Source organism: Tursiops truncatus, chromosome 8 (assembly GCF_011762595.2).
Source record: "Tursiops truncatus isolate mTurTru1 chromosome 8, mTurTru1.mat.Y, whole genome shotgun sequence".
Classification (NCBI taxonomy): domain Eukaryota; kingdom Metazoa; phylum Chordata; class Mammalia; order Artiodactyla; family Delphinidae; genus Tursiops; species Tursiops truncatus.
The window spans coordinates 80,666,174-80,689,129 of record NC_047041.1 but is presented as its reverse complement, the minus strand read 5'-3'; the positions used below and the strand labels follow the sequence as shown (position 1 = coordinate 80,689,129).

The window sequence follows — 22,956 nt, the reverse complement described above, 5'->3', positions numbered from 1 at the left end:
GGAGAAGCCTAGAGGGGAACGGAGCTTGGCCCACCGCCTCCGGGGCGGACAGGGCGGGGCGGCGTGAATTGGCGAATGAATCCAGGTGAGGCAATGGTTGCTTCAGAGGCTGTCTGGATTTTTTTTTTTCTTCTGTTGGACGTTAGGGAGTTGGGCGGTGTCTGGGGCCACCTTTTACAAGATGCAAATTTGGCTAACTTGGGTTGTGTTCGCGAATCTCTGCGCCTGTGCGTGATGCCACATTCTTGCACCCCAACCCTCCTAATCCCTGAAGAAGTGAATGAGTTAAAAAGACCTTCAGAAGAGACCCTTTATTTAGGGTCTCACATTTTGATTTCTTTCACTCAAGCGAAATATATTTCAAAATGCATCTCCTTTATTATAAATTATAAGAATAGCTATGTTTATTACTTTGAGTAGAGTGTAGGCACCAGGAAGATGCTTGCAAATTTTCAGAAGCGAAACACACACACACACACACACACACACACACACACACACACACACACACACACAGAGTATCTTTCTTGTAACCCTATTGTCTGGGCCAATTTAGGAGCTATTAATTTCTAAAACAGATTTTATTCACCTACAATCTTTGAGGGCCCTAAATCCCTTAGACTGAAGCGTCTGAGCCTGCAGCCATTTTCAGGTGGGGGTAGGAGGACCCCTTCCCCCACCCCGCCCCACTGTTGTTTTAACTAGACAGGTGAAAAGTGTGAGACAGGGAAATAAGATCCACCGAAGCCCAAGCTTGCTAGCAATACTATACACACCTACTGTAAGTTGTTTTTTGCAGGGAACCTCTCTAATGGTCCTTCCTAACACCTCCATGCTGCTTTGAACCTAGTCAGGGTTTTTGCCGCTCCCTAATTTACACCCATCTTAGAAATGGGAGAAAGGCAAGAACAATGGGTAATCCCCTCAACTGTGTCCACAGGAGGTGACATTCAGTAGTTCTTTTAGTAGTTACTTTGTGATTGGCACTTTGCTAAGTTATGAGAGAAGAAGAATGAAATTTATACCTGCTTTCAGAGAGCTCAGACTAATGAGAGAGAGGAATAAATAGTTAATCACAGTGTGGTGTGATAAATGCCATCAGAAACGCAAGGATATGGACAGGATAAAATGAGAGGTGCTAAGGCAGGGAAATTCTGGGAGGAGATTAATGCCTGAATTGAATTGTCTATGGAAAACTGCTTGATGCAATGGTGGCCTCCAAGTAAACTGTTAGGCAATCTATCCTAGAGGTAGTGAAACAGAAGGCTTTCAGGACAAATTAAGATGCTTGAATAACATGGTTTACTGAATCAATTTAAATATCTAGTGAAAAGTAAGGGGAAAGAGTTGGGGCAAGCTGACACACTTAGGCTAGGGTGCAAACAAGTGGAAGGGCAACATCAGCTGGGTCATGAGTTATGCAGTGTTCATGTGTTGTTGCCACATCAGCCTTTCCCACTGACCTTATGCTTATGAAGACTAGCGTTGAGGTTACAGCAAGGAGGCCCACAGGTGGAAAGTGCTTTGGCCCAATGGCACACACCTGCTCTGTTGGATAGATGCAGGGAAACGTGTTTGGTCACAACCAGAGCTTACTAATTAGCCTGATGAACAGACACGGGTTTTACTTGTATTTCTTGGGTAGAGCATGTAAGAGACTATACTAGGTGTCACCTATGGATGGCTGATTTAGGGGTGACATAGTTGTCATCCCAGAGATGGCATAATTATTCATATCTTAGTTTTTCCATTCCTTTTTGACTCTAAATGATGCTCCGTTCCATCATATTTTTGATTTATTTTCACTTTGATATGCCTTATAGTTTACTAACTTACTATGTCTATTTAACACAGTTCTGTCTGTGTTTCACAAAGTACATGCTTACTCATTTTCTATATATAAAACATCCTAGGAGTTTTGCATTTATCTTTTAAGCTGCTAGTGTACTTAACACTTCTGACTAACACTTCTTCTGACTTTCATCCATCCTTCAGGGAACTACAAGGAATTCAATATAGCTGGGGTAGGAAGCTGGAGAGGTAAGTAGAGGAAAGATAATACCCTTTTTTTTTTTTTTTTTTTGGCCATATTAGAGATACTAGATTTTATCCTGGAGAAAACTGTAAAACTTTGTGGAGTGTGTGAAGAATAGGGAAGAGATACAGTCCTGCCCAGGAGGGCCAGGTAGAATCTCTTGCCCTAATGCAGGTGATTAATAATGAGGTCTTCCATCAACTAAGACAGTGGCTCTGTGGCGTGAGATGTGATTCCCTTGCCCTCAAGACATTTGGTAATGTCTGGAGACATTTTTGGTTATTCCAACTAGAGGGTGCTACTGATAATCTAGTGGGGTGACGACAGGGAAACTGCTAAACATCCTACATGCACAAGAGAACCCCTCACAACAAAGAACTACCTGGTTCAAAACTGCAGTAGTGCCAAGATTGAGAAACCCTGAACTAAGGGAATTAAGAAAGCAAGAGAGGATAGAACTTAAGCAAGCGGATTTAGTTGGATTTCGTAACTGATTAGATATGTATGTGAGGAAGAAGGTGATTGCACAAACACCACAAACTAGGCAAAACATGAAGTATTAACATGAAATGGGTCCCAAGTTTCAGATGAGATGGCCTGGTGCTCCGAAAGGGGTTATGGGAAATGAACGAGGATGGATTCTTAGTAATTGCTTTCCTTCTCCCCCTCTTCTTCTTTTTTTGTAAGCTTTCATATTGAATTTTAATATGTCACACAGAAGTACACAAGTCATAGCTTGATGAATTTTTATATCCATATAACCACTACCCAGGTTAAGAAATTCCACTATCACAGAAGATTCTTTTAAGTTGCCCTCCCTGCCCCCAGTTATTGTCACCTGTTGACAAAGGTAACCACCATTCTAACTACTTTTACCATAGACTATTTTTGCCTGTTTTTGGAATTTGGAATTGTACTGAATACACTCTTTCGTGTCTGGCTTTCATGACACAACATTATATCCACCTCTATTGGGTGTAGCAGTAGTTTTTTGTCATGACTGAATCGTATTTCTATTACGTGAAGGTGAGAACCTGTTATTTTATCCATTTCACTGTTGATAGACATTGGGTTGATTTCATTTGTGGCTTTTACAAATAATGATGCTGTGCACATTCTGTCTTTTAGTGCACGTATATTCCACGCTTTGTGTGAACGTATGTAGTGGATATTTACTGGATAGTGGAATTGTTAGATAATAGGCAGTGTGTACGTTCAGTGTGAGTAGATACTGCCAAAGAGTTTTCCAAAGTGATTGCATCAATTTGCACTACATTCAGCTCCAATTTGTACTCCTAAACATGTTCACCAGCACTTGGGTTTATCAGCTGTTATTGTTGGTTTTTCATTTTAGTTATTCTGGAGGTTGCATAAGTAATTGTTTTCTAACACTAAGTTACTTCACTGCACCACTTGGGGCACAAAACAACTCTAAGTGGGCTCTGGAATTATATGCCTGGTTCAAATCCTGGATCAGCCACTTATGCTGGCATAACCTATGGAAGTTACTTTAATAACTTAAGCTTCAACTCCTCATCTGTAAGATAGGGATAATATCATCTACCTTATAGGGTTATTGTGGGGAATAAATATATGCGTGTATGTGTATGTGTGTGTATGTATGTAGCAAGCATATATACATATACATGTTTGTGTGTATATGTATAATACTAATATATTAAAGTAACCAGTTTTGGCCCAAGATGGAATCGCTCATGCTAAGTAAGTCCCTTGTCACCAAACCAAAACTTAACAAAGTTTCTATTCTTGGCTCTCCCAAAATAAGGAAGGCCAAGGTAAACCAATCAGTGCTTGCCTGCTCAGCCCAAGTTACCTAACCAGGCTCCTAGACTTCCCTTTGCTCCATATAAGGAAAATACCCTCACTTTAATCAGTCAGCAGATGCCTAGTATGACTTCTCTGTTCTGCGCCCTTTTACCTGTAAAAGCCTTTCATTCTGTACAGTTTCTCAAAACTTCTCTCATTCTGCTAATCCGTACATAAATCGCTGAATAAAGACAATACAATCTTTATTTACTTTTTGGCCGCACTGTGCAGCTTGCGGGATCTTAGTTCTCTGACTAGGGATTGAACCTGGGCCCCCAGCAGTGGAAGCACAGAGTCCTAACCACTGGACCACCAGAGAATTCCCAACAATAAAATCTCTAAAGTGGACTCGGTTGAATTTTGTTCTTTGACAAGTATATATACTAGCAAGAATTATTATAGCTTCCAGTCATTGAGAGTTTAGCTATATGCTAGTCAAATAAAATTCAACCTGGTAAATTTGAAGATCTAGATGGCTTTATTCAAGGGTTTATGAATTGGGCAGCATGTCTTCTAACAACTAGAAGGGCATCCCAAGGAGTGGTACAAAATGGAAGATTGTTGTAGGAAGGGTGGGGCAAGGGAGCTATTAGCAAAATAAAAGAAAGGGACATCTTTTGGGGAGTGGGGGGAGGGAGGGAAAGGAATGGCAGAGGTTTTATTATGCAGATTGCCTCTTCTTCCGGGATGGGGGTAGGGGGATGGAGAGGGCCCATTCGACAGATTACCTCAAAGGTGCTGACCGGAGAATTGCAAACTGGTTGATTAAGATTACATTTCTGCAGAATGTTCAACTGCAGTTAGATTAGGTATTAAATCTAGGTTTGACATTATGGACTTTACCGCAAGTGATGTCATTTTGGGCCTGTAGTTTTATTTTTAACAGTATATATAGTTGTCCCTTCTTATTCATGGCTCTGCATCCATGGATTCAATGAACCTTGGAGTCCTGTAGTATTTACTATTGAAAAAAAAATCCGTTGTTAAGTGGACCCACACAGTTCAAACCTCTGTGTATACACGTATACCTCTGTGGTATTATCTATGTATGTATATACGTCTATGGTATTGTTGAAACAAATAGACTGCCAGATATTTCTCCAGCAAAGATGGGTTTCTTTGGGATCAGCAGAGAATTGCAGTTCAGGCTCTGCAACCATGGGAAGCCACATGCAAGTCTCTGCACAGCAAGGGGAGGCAATGATTTTATAGAGAGGAAAGGAGGTTGGGAGGGCTGTAGTAAACAAAGAGTCCGTGGCTTTTCATTGGCTGAGTCTTCTTCCTATTGGGGGGGCTGTGCTACCATCTCAGGGTGTGAGAGCGCCCCCTTCTGGTCTCCCAACTCCATTCAATTGAGGTTTCTTTTTATTAATCTTTTACAGTTTATGTATATACACACATACCACACCTCCTCCTGTGTTTTTCTTTATACTATATACTCCTTTACTTCTGACACCAGATGTGTGGATTTTCCACACACCAAACAATTGCACGACACCAGCTGGTTGTCCTACAATTTAACTCAATTCTTACACTGTCTCCCTGGGGATAGTGTGAGATCCCACAGGTTAAGGGTTCAGTCCCACAAGACTGCCCCCTCCCTACTTCAGACACCAATCATAATTCCAGGTTGCTACCTGTGCTTCTGACCCCCTGGCTATAAATCTGAGGTTTCCATGATCCCCTGGTTCCATTAATTTGCCAGAGCAGCTCACAGAACTCAGGAAGATATTTTACTTACTAGATTACTGCTTCATTTGAAAAGTATATAACTCAGGAATAGCCAGGTGGTGATACATAAGACAAGGCAGGTGAGAATAGGTACAGAGCCTTTTATGCCCTTTCTGGGGCACACCACTCTCCCAGAAGCTTACCTGCATTCACCAACCTGGGAAGCTCTCTCAACCTAGTCCTTTTGGGGTTTTTTTGGAGGCTTCATTAAGCATAACTGATTAAATCATTAACCAGTGGTGATTCAACTCAACCTCCAGCCCCATTCCTCTCCCAGAGGTGGGATGAGGCCTATAGTTCCAACCCTCTACTCACCTAGTTGGTTCCCCTGGCAACCAGCCACTAGCCTTTGGGGCTTTCCCTTAGTCCCCTCATTAACAAACCTCTGGTGTAGTTGTTACGAGCTTGTTTACTACTCTTATCAACTAGGGAGTTATAAGGATTTTGGGAGCTCTGTGCCAGGAAAAGGGACCGAAACCACATAAAAAATTCTTATTGCAGATCACAATATCACAACTATATATATATATGTGATCTCCTTAAGTATGTAATGTATATATATATACATATATACCTGCCACAATTAAGCTCTCAATAACTGGTAACTAAAATTATTTTTGCTACTATTTATAGACTACCAATTATACATGGAAGCACTGGCAGCTCACACATGTGCTCTCGTTCATGACATGTTGTATTTTAGTCTTGAAAGATGGATATTAAGCTGAGAAGTGGAGTTGTTTGAAACTGTACCTCCTGACTTCCTTCTCACCACTTTGTACCCTCCTTCTTTGCAACAATATCGAAGAGTCAGTTGATTTAAAGAAATGTGGTATAGGGAATTTAACTAATGACTGGACAGTAGAACAGATTGAAAGTACATTTTTAGCTGTTTCTCATTTTTCCCGTTTGAAACAAAGGTTTCAGTTGTTAGGGTGGCGTGGGCAAGGAGATACAGATCTGTTCACAGCTGCTGTTCAGAATTCTACACGTATAAGCAGGAGAGAATTCGGCCCGAAGTAAAGCCCCGGGGCTCTTCATTGCCATCAGAACCATTGATTTGTCAATCAACATTCATCTGGGTGTCCACAGTGTGTTTGGCACCGCATCCAGGAAAGAAGCTGATGATGACAGGAACGGTTTCAACCATTTTGCTTATGTCTGAGAACGACTCAAATGGTGTCAAGAAAAAGCAGAAACCATTAAAATTTTGTAATTTAACAGCACTTAAAATCAGAAAATATTAGAACAAGAAAAGGATCCAACAGTTCTGTTGCCTAGCATCTTCATTTAGCGGTTGATGAAATTCAGTTCCAAAAACGGTAACATTATGCGACCAATATAAAAGTGACAGGTAGGAAAGGTTACACAACCAGTAGATAATTGGGAAAGCTCAAGAATCATACCCCGGTCTTCTAACTCAAAATGCAGGTTTTTCCCCAAAATGCAGGTTGCATCTTGATCTATGAGTAAGGATCATATTCTTAGAAAACCAGAAAATATAATATTACATATATCTCTGTTCTTTTGAATTACTCTCTTGAAAAAGTAGGTGTCAAGCCGTTAGTCTACTTATTTTGTCTTTTCTGTATCAGCCATTATTTTTTGTTTGTTTTTATAAATTCATTTTCTTTTTTTTGAAGTGTAGTTGATTTACAATGTTGTGTTAGTTTCAGGTATACAGCAAAGTGATTCTGTTATACACACATATATATATCTATTTTTTTTTCAGATTATTAGCCGTTATTAATTATAGGGAGAAAAGATACTGATGGCTTTGCGGGAATGTTTTGGCTTGAAGGGGGCTTATTTAGATGAACAATGTGAACAATTCTAAATATTTTGGGGCTTCCTTGAGAGAACCCTCATTTGGGCCTTTGGGCAGGCCCTTGAAGAGCAGTACTACCTAGGAGCCAGCAGAGGGCGAGCAGAACATTGTTTTGCCAATTTTCACCAAGATTCTTCTCACTCTGTTTTACCTTTTGTTCATGTTTTGTACATATTTGATAAATGTCTTGACAGTGGTGAGCTACTCTTTCCTGTACTTTTAAGGAGAACAGAGAATGCCTCTGTCAATGAATTGGCGTTTTTATTTAACTTTACTGGCTGTCACGTGAGCTGGGATTGGAAAGTTCTTAAGCATAGTAGGAGTTTTTTGGTGCTTTTCTTCAGAATATTGGGTTAATTAAGTGATTTTAAATATATATAATCAAATCCATTATATAGATTCTCTCACTTCTAATAATTACTTCATAAAAGATAATTAATAAGGTTTGGAATTATTAGTCACTGGAGTTTGCTGTGTGTGTAGTGACTTCAGAGAAAGTTTGAAATGATGACCTTTTTTTTTTTCTTTTGCGGTACGCGGGCCTCTCACTGTTGTGGCCTCTCCCGTTGCGGAGCACAGGCTCCAGACGCGCAGGCTCAGTGGCCATGGCTCACGGGCCCAGCCTCTCCACAGCATGTGGGATCTTCCCAGACAGGGGCACGAACCTGTGTCCCCTGCATTGGCAGGCAGACTCTCAACCACTGTGCCACCAGGGAAGCCCCTGAAATGATGACTTTTTATAGCTAGAGTTTCAGAAATAAAATTCATGTGTCAGTTCGAGTAACCACCTACTCATTTTTCCAGAAATATTTAATAAATTTACACATTCATTATTGCTTTGCTTTTGTATCCTCAGAGTTTGAAGAATCAAACTGAATATGATACACACTTGTCCTCAAGGAGTTCGTGAGAGATTGACACAGAAGCAGATCATTGAATATTTTAATGGCAGTATTAGACAATTAGGCATACATATGGGGCAGTAAGGGTGCATAGAATAAATAAAGGGGGTCTGGAATGTCCCTGGAGGAGGACCATCTGAGCTGTCATAAAGGATGAGTAGGAATGTAGTCTACTCATTGTGTTCCTTAATCTGTCCTGTTCTCTCTCCTCAGCTTTTCTAGATGCTTTCCTCCCCCATCCACGTGGTTATGGCAAGAACAGCCAGTCAGTCCACTGTTACATTGTGTCCCTAGCCAACAAGTTTTTGTCCACGAATGGACACCTGAAATGTGCTGGGCCAATCAGTGTCCCTCCCTAGAATTTTTCAACACGGGTTCCAATGAAGCTTGAGAACTGTCAACTGCCTTGTTTTCTGCCTTGTGGTAGAGGAAAAACAACAACAATCTGAGTTACGTTGACAACTCACAGGGAGAAGCAGAGACAAGCTGTGGAGAGAATGCATGCTCCCAGCATACAAGCTTCTGGTTCTGTTGTTACCTACGATAGCTGTGCAGCCACTTCCCTGTCCTGTTTCATGAGACACCCCAGTATTCTTATAATGAATTTCTCTTTTTTTCTCAAGCTAGTTTGAGTTGGCTTGCTTTCCTTTTCTTCTTTCCATAAGAATCCCAGCTTGTATAAAGAGTTACCAAAGCAGAGAGAGGGTGAAGGATGTTTCAGGGGCCTTGGGAGCAAAGGTATAAAAACATTAAAAAAATGGCATGTATACAGAAATATAAATAGTTCAGTATTGTTGAAACATATCTTAGCACTCTTTCTCTCTCTCATTTTAAGAGATGAGGTAGGTTATCTGTCATTTTAAGTAGTCTAACTTTATCTTGAAGGCAATGAAGAACCATAGAAAGGTTTACACAGTGGGTGACATAGTCAGATTTGTGGTCTAGGTAGATCGCTCTGGCAGGAGTTTCTTCAACAGTTCTCTCATCTCTGGGCTTTTCATGTGTTTCCTCACCCAGGACCCTAGGGAAAGGGGATGGGACCTGGAGAATGTGCTCTCACTAACCAGAACAAACCCTAGGGTCATGACTTTTTATGACTTCATGTAATAGCTGTGTAACAGTCTGTCCTCCCCTCCATCTTGGAAGTACCACTAAAGCAGGGGCAATGTCTACTTTGTTCATCATGAATTCCCAAGGCCTAACTTAGGACGTGGAACATGTGACTGTTCAATAAGAATTTGCTAATAAATGAGTGAATGAGTAAATAGTGAGGAGGTAATAGTGAGGAGATAACTTCAAGATATATTTTGGAAGTAGATAGGGCTTGATGGGTTTGATAAAACAAGCTACATTTATTGAGCATTTATTATGTATGAAGCAAGAGGCTGAGTGCTTTGCATGCATTACCTTCTTTAATCTTCATGCCGATCCTCTTTGTAATGTGTACCATACCTTTTCCATTTTTGCAGATGGGGGAAAATAAGCTTAAAGAGACTAAGTACTAGGTTGAACTTATGAAATTGCCATCTAATAACTTGCCCAGTATAGTTAATAAATCAGGAGCAAGGACCTGTTCAGTGCTAATCTCTGGGTCACCATGCTATACTACTGCACATAGATGTGAAGGGTAAGGAAGACGGGGGAGTCAAGAATGATTCCCAGGTTTCTATCATAGGTGAATGATGGTGTCTCCAATTGAAGAAGAGAACATAGAGCAGAAGTACTTCTACCAAAGGAGATGACAAATTTGATTTGGGACATAGAGAGGATGAGGTCTGTGGGATGACCACAAGACAATGTCTGTCTACAAGTTAATGTGTATGGGTGTGAAAATGCCTTTGCTGAAGCACTGGATTCATTGGTCATTAAGTTGTCAATAAAATCAAGATGTTAAGTGAGGTCTAGCAAGAAAAGTACGTTGCTTCAGGTGCATACTGGGTGAAGGAGAGCACCTTGCGAAATATTACACAGGACCACAGAAGTGATTGGCAGAGAGTTCTGTGCCATGGGAGAAAAAGGAAATGGAGAGTTTGGGAAGGAGGAAATAGGGAGGAGGAATGATCAATGGTGTCATGTGCAGTGGAGAGGTCCTGTAAAATATATATTGAAAGCTGTCCGTTAGGTTTGCCAACCAGGAATTTATTGATGACCTAAATAAGAACAATATCAATAAAGTGGTTGGGCAGAGGCCAGATTACATGTGGTAGAAAAATGATTGGAAAATACAGCCGAGAAGAATAAATAATCTTTCAAGTGTTTTCAGTGAGGAGAAGAAGGAGGCCAGACATTAGGTGAGGATTCTGGGAGAAAAGACCCTATTTTTATTTATTTCTTTTTTTAGTCTTTTAGGGAGAGAGAGAGACAATTGAGTATGTTTGTCAGGTGTGAGAAAGAAGCCAGTTGAGAGATTGAAGATACAGGAGAGAATATTGGAGAAAAGGTCTCACAAAAGAGGGAGGAAATGAGAGAGAGCTCAGAGATGGAGGAGTGTACCTAGGATAGGAGTTGGGACACCAAACTTCTGAGCTTAAAGGAAAGTAGGTGGTGATGTATATGAATGTCTGCCTGGAAGCAGAATACCGAGAGACATCCTGCTTGATGGGTCTGAGTCTATTGACGTAACAGGAAGCCAGATTATCTGCTTTGAGTAGGAGCTTTAGAAGAAAGTACAGTACTTCCTTAGTGGGGGATTGGTCCCAGGACCCCCACAGATACCAAAATCCGCAGATGCCCAAGTCCCTTATATGAAATGGTGTAGTACAGTCAGCCCTCCCTACTGCGGGTTCCACATCCTCGGATTCAAGCAACCGAGGACGCGGAACCCTCAGATATGGAGGGCCCATTATAAGATAGTCATTGCACAGTTTGGGGGAGCAAGCTGATCAGAGATGAATACAGTTGAAACTCTGAATGAGGGTTCAGCCGAGGTGAGAGATCATATTTGGTAAGGGTAACAATTAGTATGGTTTTGAGATATTTTTCTCAGTGCTCAGCTTTCTAGTTGACTGAGGAGTGAGTGCAAGACCATCACATTGATACAAAGTTTGGTTTTTACTGGATCAGATGTAGTTGAAGGATAGTTGCACAAAGGAGGCTGTTGACTGCATATAGCCCCTAGGAGCTAGAGGCTGTAGGGCAGGAGGCAGTCTTTGACTTGTGTGAGGCAGAAAGTTATAACTTAGGTCCCTGCATAAAGGTAGGACCTTGGGATTGCTGTCTCAATGAAAGGGGAATTAGAAAAGCTAAACACTAAAACCAAAAAGTAAAGAAAATTAACCTGAGAAATGAAAGCTCTAAGCTTTTTCCATATGTAGATGTTAAGCCTCATTTGACAGTCTTCCTAGGATTTTAATGTGAACACGAATCTTTCATACCAATGAAATCCTAGAGTGTCCAGCAAAAGCAAAACTCTGTAGCAACACTTCTAGCAGTCCAGGGCAGTAAAGAACTCCCATGAAGAGTTAGTGATTAAAATGTATAAATCACAGAGGAAAATAATTCATGAGAGAGAATAATTAGACATGATGAAGAGGAATATTAGGACTTTAAGAACTTGATAAAATACAACAATCTGAAACATACTGTAGAGTAACTCTGCTTAATATTATTAAAGTGATCAAAGGAGTAAAAACCAAAAGGAAAGAGTAAGATATTGTGATATTAGAATAGAATATATGAATTTGAAAAGCAGTTGAAAAAACTCTTAAAAATGAAATCATTGAAATTAAAAACTCAGTAGAAGGGTTAAACAGTAGATATGTCACAGGAAAAATGAGAATTACTGAATTGGAAGAAAGAGTTGAGAAAATTAATCAAAATGCAGCAAAGATAAGTAAAGACATGAAAAATAGGAAAAAAGTTGAAGACATAGAGGATAGACTGAATGGGTGAGCATATGTCTAATATGATGAGAGCGCTAGAGAAGAAGAGAGCGTGAAGGAGAGGCAGTATATAAAGAAATTTCCATAATTGAATGTGTGGTGGTTTTTTTCAGTCTGACAATCTTTGTTTTTCTATTGCAGTATATATTGTTTCTGTAATATAATTACTGATATAATTGGATATGTATTAACCATTATACTGTCTCTTTCCTTTTTGTCTTGTCTGTTCTATGATCCTTTTCCCCTCCTTTGTTGGATTAATCAAATGTTTTTTATTTTCTCTTCCCTTTATCAGCATGAAAAGTGTGCATTCTATTTAAAGCTGTGCTGCCCAATACAGGGATCATTAGGTACTCGTGGCTGTTTAAATTCAAATAGGAATGTAAATTATTTAAAATAAAATAAATTCAGTTTTCATGTCAGGTACTCAACAGTCACATATGTGCAGCCACTACTGTATTGGATGTCACACATATGGAACATTTCCATCATTGCAGAAAGGTCTATTGCACAACAGTGATCTAGATAATCTGGTCTCTTTATATCATCTGGGTGTTTTCTTTTTCTTATTTCTTGGTATGCCTTGTCATATTTCATTAAATGATGGACATTGTGTATGAAAAAATTGCATCAGTTCCTGATTTTATCTTCCCTCAGAAAGGGCTTACCTTGTTCTCTGGCAGGAAGCTAGGGCTGGGGGGAGGGTGGGTCAGATCACTTTAATGTGATCAACAACTGAGTTGCCATGAATCATCTGTGTTGTAATTTTTATTAAGACAAATATCCAACTGATTTGCCCCCAGTCTTGTGGACATAGCCCTCCAAGGGTCTTAACTGAGAGGCTGTGGGTGTTCATTAGGGCCCCTTCTTTTTGCTGGGTTATATGCTCTTACTTTTATTTCCTTGGCACTGTTAGGCCATTGTAAACTCCACTATGCTTTCATTGGCATTTTCCTTAGATTCTTACCCTCTTGCTTTGTGTATCTTGAAAAGTCGACTCTGTGTGCTCGCCTCTCCCCCTATCTCTGTTGTCTTTGGACTACACTTTTTGTCTTTTCTGTCCAGAAACTCTTTCAGCTGCTTTGCCTCTTAAGAACACACTCTGCTCAGATTCTTAGCCTTTTAGCCAGCACTAAGAATTAAGAAATTCCCCAATGGGAGCCTTACAGGCTTACCTCTCTCTTCACTTTTCTTTAGGATCTTGGCCCTTCAGTCCTGGTTGCCTCAGCAACTCTCAATGCTTTCAAAAGTGATTTTTTTTTTTTTTTTAAATCTTGTTCCTTCTAGTTTTTCTTGATGCAAGAATTCACTGGTTTGCTACAAGTTACGCTATTAGAGCTGGAAATAGAATCCCTTCCCTTTCACTTGCATTCACGGTTAATCCTCATGCAACTCTATTTATATTGACAGGAGAGTCGCTTTATTATAAGCATTATTTTGTATAGTTATGTGTCTTTCTATGGTACCAATATAACTGCTACTGTGCTTGTATCTGTAAGCCCTTAATGAAATATTGGGGATATACTGGAAAAACTCATGATTTAATGAGGATTGTATTTTTTGGCAAACTTCGGAGAGCTATAATAACAAGTACCATTTATCAACCACTTGTCAGATATCTTGTGTATTAGATATATGTTGCTTCTAATTATTTTTTAAAATTTATTTTTGGTTGCGCCAGGTCTTAGTTGCGGCAGGTGGGCTCCTTTGTTGTGGCTCGCCAGCTCCTTTAGTTGCAGCACATGTGCTCCTTGGTTGCAGCCAGTGGGCTCCTTCGTTGCAGCTCACGGGCTCCTTAGTTGTGGCTCACTGGCTCCTTAGTTGCGGCTTATGGGCTCCTTAGTTGTGGCATGCAAACTCAGTTGCAGCATGCATCTGAGATCTAGTTCCCTGACCAGGGATTAAACCTGCGTCCCCTGCATTGGAAGGTGGATTCTTAACCACTGCATCACCAGGGAAGTCCCTGTTGCTTCTAATTATTAACAGTAATTCTGCAACATATATATTATTGTCTAGCTTTACTGATAAGAGAACCAGGGCTCAGAATGGTTAAATAACTCCCCCTTGGCAAATCCAGGTCTAACTGACTTTAAATTCCTCAGTGTCATTTCCCACCTATTCTTGAGAATGTAGCAAAAGCTTAAGAAGACTCTGTTCTTCACATCCCCTCACACTTAGCTGTAGTCACTTGCTGTAATCCAATCCAGCCTTTCTAGGTGATGTCCCAAAGAAATAAAAGTAGAAATAGTGACAACAGGCCACGCTTATTGTTCTGAGAGCCTTCAAAATCATTTATTTTATTTTTTAATTTTTTTTTTGCGGAATGTGACTCCGTCCCCTCCCTTTTCCCAACCCCCTGCTGGGTTCTGGTAAATTTTGCTGCCCCAGAACACCTATTTCAGGCTCCAGTTTTTTTTTTTTTTTTGCGGTACGCGGGCCTCTCACTGTTGTGGCCTCTCCCGTTGCAGAGCACAGGCTCCGGACGCGCAGGCTCAGCGGCCATGGCTCATGGGCCTAGCCGCTCCGCGGCAATGTGGGATCTTCCCGGACCGGGGCACGAACCCATGTCTCCTGCATCGGCAGGCGGACTCTCAACCGCTGCGCCACCAGGGAAGCCCTCAGTTGCTTTTTTTTTTAATTTTTGGCCACACCGTGCGGCATGTGGGATCTTAGTTCCCCGACCAGGGATCGAACCCACACCCCCTGCATTGGAAGGCGGAGTCTCAACCACTGGAACGCTGGAGAAGTCCCATCATAATTGCATTTTTATGGGAGAAGTTCCTCTGTGCATCAGAGATGAGAGTAGAAAGTGATGGGGTAAAGGAAACAGAGGCCCCCATGCTGTAGGATTATTAATAAAGATAGTAGGATGGCATGACTAATGAGAGAAGTGCTAAGATATTCAGCTTTTAGCAACCTGATTTTGTTGTTTTCATTATAGTTGCTCTTTGACCAGCAGCTGTGTGGCCTCTTAGAATTCAGCCAAGACTTGGGACCCTGATGCAGATTTCTGGCATTTTCTCTGTTTAGTTCCCTTTTCTCTGGTATTCTGCCTCAGAAATCTCAGCTGCTTAGCCTCCCAAACTCTAATCTCTGTCTCCCTGGCTCTGTAGATGCGCCTTCTCTGCATGGCTTATACCTCCCTGCTTTGCAGCCTGGACAGTTCCTCTGGGCAGAAATTGGGTAAACATAATGGATCACAGTCCTGCACCACCTGTTGCCTAAAGTCCGAAAACAGTTCTTTCATAAAGTTTGTCCAGTTTTCTATTTGTTCATGGTGAAATGTCTAGCATCATTTAGTTACTCCATCAGGAGCAGAAGAGGATGACCATGCTTTCCCAGAAGTTTATAGCAATCCTCTCCTAAGCCAGAATTAGATTTTCATACTCATTCCTGAACCAATCACTAGCAAGGGGTCTATGATTATCATCTTTGATGCAATCTATTGAGAGTCCACTCATGGAATTGAGGTTGGCAAACTTTCTTAAGGCTGCATTTTCAAAAAGAGTACATATCAAAGGAATAAGAGAGAACTTGGTGGGGGCAAGTTAAATGTTTTATATCTTCATAGTAATGATCAACTTTATGCCTTCAAAACTCGTCAAATTGTAAACCTAAAATTGGTGAATTTTACTGCAGTTAAATTAACCTCTATAAAATCAATTTAAAAGTGATTATTGCTTGCTTTTGTTGCAATATGCAGAAAACTATATTTTAAAAAGTACAAATATCAACAGAAGAAGGAGCCTGAGCCCCAGTCTCTCAACCTCACAGGGAGCATTGTACAAGGTAATATTTTAACTATAGGATTACTAACAGCCAAAGATAGAGAATCTTCCTGGGTCAGAATCCTTGAGAGCTTTTTTTCTTGCATTCTTCCTTTTATTTCTTTTTCTGGCCACTGTCATCTCTCAGGTAGCCCGTTTCTTTCTCCACACCCCACTTGAAGAGAAAGTGCTTTCCTCTCTCTTTAATGGAACGGCCTCTTTTTCCTTATAAGAACCCATCCTCCTTGGCCTTCCTTAATAGCCTGCAGACTAAAACAACACAGAGCAGTGTCTCTGTTTATCTTCCCAGAGAAATCATCTTTTCCTTAGTACCAGAAGTGTCTTATCCTTATTTTATTTGGGACCACTGGTGAAAGAAGTCATCAACTTTGGAGTTGCTGCCCTGAGGCAGATACTAGTGTCTACGGAGCAGCCATCTGTCTTTCTCCTACTTAGAACTCTGAATCTGTTCCAGTATCCACCACATTCTCATGGAGCCCACGTGACTCAGAGGAAGTTGATCTCATCCTCTTTCCATGTAGCATGAGCTCAATAAATCTTTGTTGAATGAATTGCATTGATTAAACTTTAACTTCTCATTTGATCTCCTGTGTCCCCTAGTAGACTTAGGGTTGTTTCATTTACTAGGTAGTGCTGGCACGGTGTCTGAGGACTGTATGCAGGGCCTCTGAAAATGTAAGAGAACTGAAAAAAACCAAAAAACCAACATGGGGCTTTGTATTAGTAAGCATTGGTTAGATTATGCTACAACAACAATTATTTCCCAAGTCCTTAGTGGCTCAATACAAAAAGCTTTATTTCTAGCTTATGTTACATGTTCATTGCAGGTTAATGGTGAAGGAAGGGGCATTCTGGGCTCTACAGAGTCACTCAAGATCCCAGGCTGATAGAACCTCCACTGTCTTTTAGCTGCCCCATCTAGAAAACCCAGACTTCCTGATTGCCAAGGCAGAGACAGGGAGTCTGAATAATCGAGGCTTTTCTCTGCCCATCGCTTCCCTTTCATTGGGCAGGACTAATCACATGGCTTTGCTCAACTGTAGGGACTGAGAAGTACAGCTTTCTATTTGCCCAGAGGTAAGGAGGGTCAGGTATTGGTGAGTATTATTATCATGTCTTCCCAAATTCCAAAATGTGAAAATAAAACTGAAAATCCAAATTCATAAATTTAAATTAATTAAAAAGTCCAAAGTTTAAAAATGAAGAAAATCTGAATTAATAATTAAATATTGACTTCATTATTTAGTTGGGTATTCATAAATATTTCATTGCTTTTGAAAAGTTTATTTCTTAATTTTGAAGTTCTTGATAAGCATAATTTCTATAAAATCATAACAATTCATGAATTATATGTGCTATTTATATCTCATGATGCCACACAAAAAATTGTAAGACTGCTTTCATAACTTTTACTGGTACATGTATAATGCTCGATATGATGTATGATATGGTCTCTGAAATTAAGAAATCCCAAGACAATCTTTTAATGGCCCTTAGTAGACAGGAATTCCATGAGGGCATGTTCTTTCTTGCTTGTCATTTTATCCCTGGGGTCCTGACATAGTGGAGGACCTTGTAAATATTGATACTTGTTAAACTGCTGAACAAATAGATAAAATAATTGTTTCCACATTTGAGGAAGTTATAATCTTAGTGAAGAAACTGACAAGTAAAAATGTTCAATACATTTCTATAAATGTTGTCAGTCAGAGTCCCAGTTGGAAAGAGTTGGAACACACAAAAATTGAATGATTAGGGGACAACTTAATGGAGATGTGGATAGGTCTAAGGGAAAGAGGAAGAAGCAGTAGCTGGAGAGAGGAACACCTACAGCAAAGGTGACTTTAGGTCAAGGGAGTCAGCTAGCCTGCGGCAACCTTTTCTGGGTCAGATAGAGAAAGTGAGGTGGAAAAGTCCGAGCCAGGCAGAGGGAATAATATTTAGCAAGACACGGGGGTGTGAATAGGCCTCAAGTGTTGAAGCAGTGGTGAGAAGCACAGCACGTTGAGAGAAGGCTGGGCAGGAAGGGTCTGGAGTGGAGGGTGATGGAGCTAGAGAAGCAGATGGGAGCTGTACTGTGAAGGGCCCATGGAAACGGGATGTTCCTCTGTTGACATAATACATAGGAGACCAAGCCCTCTGAAGCATTCCTTGAGTCCCTGGACCCAACATCCTGGGCCTAGAGACGCAGTTTCTCACATGCTCCCAGTAACTTGCCAGAGCTGCCTTGGCACAGCAGTGCTTTGGCTGCTTTAAGGCTCTGACTCATGTACTGTGCTTTGTCAGGATGTGCTTCCCAGGAATTGCTGCCGATTGGCTGCGGCAGCCACTCCAGCCAGGTGCAGACAGTTATCAGTGCCATCCACAGGTGCAAGAGCAGTGGTAGGGAGTTTGAGTTTGCTCCCCAGGATCCATCAAAAGACAGGAAGCCAAATGCAGGCATCCTACACGTGTGTGGGTAATGGGAGGGTAGCTGCGCAGATGAAGCTACAGATGCCCCTTTTAGTGCCTGCAGACTTTAGCTGCTGACCTCTAGTCTTGCATTCCTGGACTGTCCACGTGCCCAGATATCTCATTCGGAACCTTTCTAGCTCTCCCATACTCCTGCTGGTCCGCTTCATGGTTGATTTCCAGCTCATTTTCTCTTTAGCTCCTAACATGATTGCCACCTGGGAAGTCTTCTCCGGTTCAATTAAACTACCATAGGCCATACTCGCACTAAGCTTTACTTAGAAGGATAGAGGTCAGGAAAAATAGCATGCCGGCAGGGCGGGCAAATGTTTCTCTACAGCGGGAGTAGTCTTTGCAGCAATCCCCAGTCATCCAGGAGCCAGTCTCTTTTGCACCCCAACCAAAGTTTTAGTTCAGGTGTGAAAAGAGGTGGTCCAGCTGGGTAAGTACATTATGCACCCTGGCTTAGAACCCTGTTTCCCCAGTATGTTTCTGCAAGAGACGTGTTTAGTTACAAGAATTGTCACTTTCACGGATTCCAAAGCTATAGATTCCAACGGAGAATTTGTAGTTCACATATATAACTTTCAATCCAGATGCTACTTATCAATCCAGGGTTGTTTTTACCACAAGCACTGTTGCTTAGTGACACAACTGCTCTTCTACCTTTATCAGATTTTTAGGGAAATAGTGCTAAAATATTAACCCAAGGGCATATTTGTAGGAAAAGGGAAAGGGTGTTGTTAACCCTTTACCCAGGGGAAGTTTCATTGAGAAGATATGATTTGAGCAAAGACTTGAAGGAATCTTCTCCATAGCTCTGATCACTGTCTGATATATTGTGTACTTATTTATTGTCTGTTTCCTCATTAGAATGTAAGTTCCCTCAATGGCAAGTACTTTTGCTTGTTTTTTGAATGAATAAATGGCATGTTTAATAGTAGCCAGTTGAATTTCAACTAACCTATTTTTTTTTTTTTCCCTCCTGATATAGTGTTGCTTTTGTTGTTTGCTTTGGGTGCAAGCCTGTTTTTTTTTTTTCCCCATGCATGTCTTCTCAATTATGGAAAATTCCAACCATATAAAAGCAAAGAGTGTAATTAAGCCCTATATAGCTATCATCTGTCTTCAGTGAATATGAGCTCATGATCAATCTTATCTATTTCCCCATCCTTATCACCACCCTGGTCCACAAATTATTTTGAAGCAAATCCAAGACGTCGTATCATTTCAGTATGTATCTTTAAGAGACTCTTAAAATACAGAGTTACAATATCATTATCATGCTGCAAAAAAATGAGCTGTTAACTCCATGTCAGCACAGAAAAAAAAAAAGGAATATTTCCATAATGTCCACAGATGACCAGTCACTGTTTAAGCTTTCCCAATTGACTCACATTTATTTAACAGTTTGTTCAAATCAGAATACAAAGAAGATCTTTATATTGCAATTTGGTGAATGTATCACTTATCTATTGTTCAGTATTGCTTTTAGCAAAACATACATTACTTTGCAGGACAAACAAACAAGAATTTATGGCTAATGTACCTGGGGTCAGCTTGCAGGTTCTGATGATCTTATCTGGGCTATTTGTGTATCTGGGTTTGGCTGGCTGTTGGCTATGTGGTGTCTTGGATGATTTGACCTAGATCCACATGTCTGTCATGCAGTAGGCTATCCCAAGCACGTTCTCATAGGGATGGCAAAGGAGTGAGAGAGCAAAGAAGTAACAGGCAAGTTTCTTGAGGTTTTGGCTTAAACGTGGCACACCATCACTTCACCTTCTTTTGGCCAAAGCAAGTGATATTGCCAAGTCAGTGTCAGATTGGAAAGCACTACAGAGTTATATTGCATAGGATGGGGTGAAGAATGGGATAACTTTTGTAAACTACTACTGTGGATATATCATCTAAGTCTCTTTAAATCTATTGGTGACCCCTCCTTTATCTCTATCTTTCTTGTTGCAATTTATTTATTGAAGAAAATGCTGGTTGGTTTGTTTTTTGCCCTGAGGAGTCTGATTTTTCTGATTTTTATTCTTATAATGTTATTAAACATGTGTCTCTACCTCTATATTTCCCATAGACTGTAGTTAAATCTGAAGAGGTGATCAGATTCAGATCTGATCATTTTTTCTTTTTTGCCAAAAATATGTTGTAGAGTGTATTGTATACTGCTAATAGGAAACACATGCTATTTAATTGTCTCTCTTTCTGTGATCTTTGCCTAATTCCATTATTTCATTAAGAGGAACAGAATGGTGATATTATAATCCTATCATTGCTTCTTCATTTTTTAACTGGAATACCCTATAAAGAAAACCCTTTCCCCTCAACAATTATTAGATTTCTCTGAGATACAAATGAGGTAGGAAAGGCAGGGCAAATGAGTCAAAGGTGTGGACAGAGGGGAGGAAGTTGTCTAGTGAAACTCACACTGTTATCGGAAGGGAAAGAAATGTCAGATAAGTTAAAATAGCAGATGTCCACTCTGCCAGGAGAGGGAATTATTTGGTTCAAAGACAACCTATTATAACAGGGATGTTCATTAAATATGCCATTGAAAATATGAATCTTGTAGCAAGCACATTTAAAAAAAATTCCATTTGTGTCAATCAACTATATGATGGTTTGGTTTTCTATATTAATCTGCGTCCTGAATTTTCAGTTATAATTGTCTTACAAGTGAACTTCTTTTGAGTTCATTTGAATCTTTTGAATGTGATTAGTGAGAACCAGCCTTCTCAAGTCAAATCTGCTCCCAGAGTTTAATATCAGCCAGAGTAAGGATTAGATTCTGAATTATGGTAAATTCTTCAAAGTAATACCACCCTGGGAGGGCTCATTTTGCTATTACCTCCCTTCCATTTGGCTCCTTCAACCTGCAATGGTGTTAGAATGGTGTGTTTCCTAATACAAATGGATACACTGGCTTTTTGATTAACAAATCAGATTCTATCAGTAAATTTGTAACTTTCAGGGTGAGTTGGTTCTCTAGAACCTAAACATTTCTGTGTGAACTGATAAAATAGAGGCCATCAAAACTGAGGACCTTATTCCATTCACCAACATATTATTATCAGAACTTCATGAGTGGTTAGCCAGCTCCTCTCCTTAGAACCTAAAAATAAAACAAAGAAAAATGTATACTTTTTTTCTGCTTACAGGATATGTATAAACAAGAAATACAAAATGTAATAAAATTTAGTGAAACTTTCTGGAACATCACCCAAGAACTCATGGTTGCGAGATTCAGTGGTCAGTCTTCTTAGCTCTTAGTGGCTTCCGTACACGTGATCTCTTTCTTGAAAGACTTCATGTGGCTTCCAGGGTACTCTACTCTCGTGGTTTTCCTTCTACTTGGAAGACTGTTGGATTTCATTTGCTTTTGTTGGATTGTCCTCATCTTCTTGACCTCTAAATGTTGGGGTTCCTCAGGGTCAGTCCTCATAACTCTTTTATTCTGTTTATGCTCATTCCTTTGGTGACTTAATTTAGTCCCTTAGTTGAAATACCACCCGTATGAGTTTCAAATTCACATTTCCAGTGCTGATCCGTTTTCTGAACTCCAGGCTTTTATATGAAACCGTTGACATCTCTACTTGGATATCTAATAGAGTTCTTAACTCTAACGTGTCTTAAACCAAATTCTTTTTTGTTGTTGTTGTTGTTGTTTTTTGTTTTTGCGGTACGCGGGCCTCTCACTGTTGTGGCCTCTCCCATTGCGGAGCACAGGCTCCAGACGCACAGGCTCAGAGGCCATGGCTCACGGGCCCAGCCGCTCCGCGGCATGTGGGATCTTCCCGGACCGGGGCATGAACCCGTGTCCCCTGCATCAGCAGGCGGACTCTCAACCACTGCGCCACCAGGGAAGCCCTAAACCAAATTCTTGATTTCTACTTTGTTGTCACCCTCTTCCCACCAAACAAGAAAGTAAACAAGAAAAGCTGCTCTTAGTGCAGTAGGGGTTGTGAGTACATATTCATTGACTAGCTGTGTAACCTTAGACAGATTGCTAAAAATTCCTGTGCCTTAGTTTCCTTATTAGTGAAGATTAAATGAAATAACGTATGTCAGGATTAAGTGGATTAATATATGTAAAGCATTTGGAAAAGTGCCTGGTACCTACCAAGAATCATTTAAGAGTTAACTATTAGTTATTATTAATGTTGTTGTTGTCATTATCTTGGTAAATGACATCTCCATTTAGCTGCTTGCTCAGGCCAAATACTTCGGAGTCATCCTTGATTCTTCCTTCTCATACCCTGTATGAGATTGATCAGCAGTTTCCTTTGGCTCTACTTTCAAGTATGTTCTAAATCCTGCCACTTTCCACTACTTCCATGGCTACAACCCAAGTCCAAGCCATCATCACCTCTTGCCTGACAAGAATCTCCTCATGGTCTCCCCGTTTCTCTTCTTGCCTGTGTGTTGATTAATTTTATGTGTCAACCTGATTGGACCATGGATGTCTGGATATTTAGTCAAACATCATTCTGGGCATGTCTGTGAG

At 40.5% G+C, this 22,956-nt stretch overlaps 1 long non-coding RNA gene across 1 annotated transcript in view; it reads left to right on the top strand.

Moving 5' to 3' along the window:
* Window positions 1-19: 19 nt before the first annotated feature.
* The window catches only part of LOC117313429 (uncharacterized), a 100,247-nt gene continuing 77,310 nt past the window's right edge, over window positions 20-22,956 (top strand). Inside the window, exons 1-2 of the long non-coding RNA XR_004527938.2 lie at window positions 20-85; window positions 1,996-2,040. This is a non-coding gene — a long non-coding RNA (uncharacterized lncRNA). The remainder of the gene's footprint in view (window positions 86-1,995; window positions 2,041-22,956) is intronic.